We start from the raw sequence: 2,386 nt of genomic DNA on the forward strand, positions 1-2,386 counted from the left end.
AATTAAAAAAAAAATGATAATAATAATAGTAGTAAATTTCTTTAATGAATGAAGATAAAGAGAGAAAGAATAGGATTTTTCGAACGCACATTTTGTAATTACAGTGGCAGCAGAAATTGTAGTTAATATTAATAGGTTATCAGGTTATCGATAAAACGTTTTTATTATTATTATTATCAGCAGACGCCGAATAAATAATTTAAAAAAAAAAAAAAAACTAAATAGCCGGAAGACCAATTTTTTTTTTTTTTAAACGAGATAATTATTTTCCATAAAAAATGAAAAAAAATGGTAGTTTGACCCCTCTGACCCGTAAAGAGATAGGAGGAGGAGGAGGAGGAGAAGAGAAAAAGAGAAGAAGAAAGAGATAGAAAAAAATTTCAGTTATAATTTTATTATTTATTATTATTATTAATAATAATTTATACGAAACGCACGTTTATCATTAATATTATTATTTTTCCGTTTGAAATTAAAATAATTTTTTTTCATTCGAAAATGACGACGATGACGACAACGACAACGACAACGGAATATCTTCTCTAACGGTTTTATTAATCAGTAATAATAATAATAATAATAAATAATCTTTAAGTAGGAAAAAAAAAAGGAAAAAAAAAAGGAAATTCACTGACTGGAAATGACGTTATTGTGTTAAAAAAAGGCAGATGTAAACATTGTATTGAATACAAACGAATCAACCCGATATTATTATTATTATTATCGATGACACATAAAAACATGGCATCACTGTTGTCAAACAATGGACAAACAAATTTTTTTTCTTTCCCTTAATTTTATTTATATTTATGATTACAGAGAATGAGTACCTAATTGCATTAAGAAAACAGATTTTTTTTAAAAACATTTTCTTAAAGATGTCGTTTCTTCCTCCTTCCCTCCTTCCCTTTCCTTCTCCCTCGCCCTCTTCCACTTCTTAACGACAACAATTTATTTTATTCGTATAAATTAAAAATATCAACCGAAAAAAACGCATTAAATAATAATGATAATGATATGAAAAAAAACGTTATCATTAAACTCAAACTTGATTCAGATCATATTTTTTTTCTTTTTTTTGTTATTGTTAAAAAAAAAAACAAAGTCAAAGGTCAAATAATATAATAATTTAATTTTTTTTTTTATCATAAATAATATTTACGATAATGGTAGTAATAATAATAATAATGATAATGATAAAAAATTGGACACATTAAAAATTAATTTTAAAAATTCGAATGAAGCGACATCAAACGGAAATACCTGGGAACTAACAATGAAAACAAAAATAATTATCGGTTGTTGTTGTTGTTGTTGTTTAACGCTAATCAACACGATGATAATGATAAAACGAGTTTTTTTAAGGGGTTCGTACGAATCTAAAAAAAAAATTCGGACTTTGGGGATCCGCGTATTAACCCCGGTACGCACGCACCCGCACTCACACGCGCACAAACGCACACACGTTAAATGGCTCTCGATCTCCTTGAAATGAGTTAAACGTGAATGCCAAAGAATCTGATTGATGTCCCATTTGCGAGAATTCGACCACTTAATCTTTTAACCATCCGAAATGGTGGTATAATAATAATAATAATAATAATAATAATAACTATTTAAACGATTGTAAAAAATGACGTTTTCCCATTAATAATAATAATAATAATTATTATTATTATTATTTTTCCGTAGGGGATTAACGTAAGTAAAAATTAAAATTTTTGGACACGCGAATTGAACACAATTTAATGACGTGACATGTCCACGTTTATAGAAAAGGAAGTTTGCAATTTTACATAGAAAAAAATGATACAAAAAAAAAAAAAAACAACGTCGTCTGCTTTTACCATTCATCCTCATAATAATAATTATTTATTTATTTTTATTTTTTCTAGAAATTTCCACGTTTAAATGATCGTTTCGAATTTTTTCATTTCCCTCAAAAGAAAAAAATTTTTTTTAAATTTAATTTCATCACGTTTTTTTTTCTCTCTTTTGTTATTTTTATTCCGCAAAAACAAAATGAATTTTTAAATTATAGATATTATTAAAAGAGTAACAAACAAACAAACAACAACAACAAACAACAACCAGAAAGAAAAAAGTTTAAAACGAGGAAAAATATTTAAAAATTTTGCTTTTTGATGTTGAAAAAAACGTTGAATGGAGAATTTACGGCCACGCCGGATCCAAAGCCTCCGCAATTCAAAAAATTTTTACGTCAACAATAAATAAATTTCCAGAAGGTTCCGTTGTATAAATTTTTTTTTTTTTTAAATACATTTTTCTGTTGTTATTCATCGTTTATTTAAACGGTTAAAGTGAAAGGTAAGAATTAACAGAAAAAAGAGGCGGCGGTGTTGGTTGTTCGGTGGAAGAAAAAAGT

Source organism: Pediculus humanus, genomic scaffold, assembly GCF_000006295.1.
Source record: "Pediculus humanus corporis 1103172107460 genomic scaffold, whole genome shotgun sequence".
NCBI lineage: Eukaryota > Metazoa > Arthropoda > Insecta > Psocodea > Pediculidae > Pediculus > Pediculus humanus.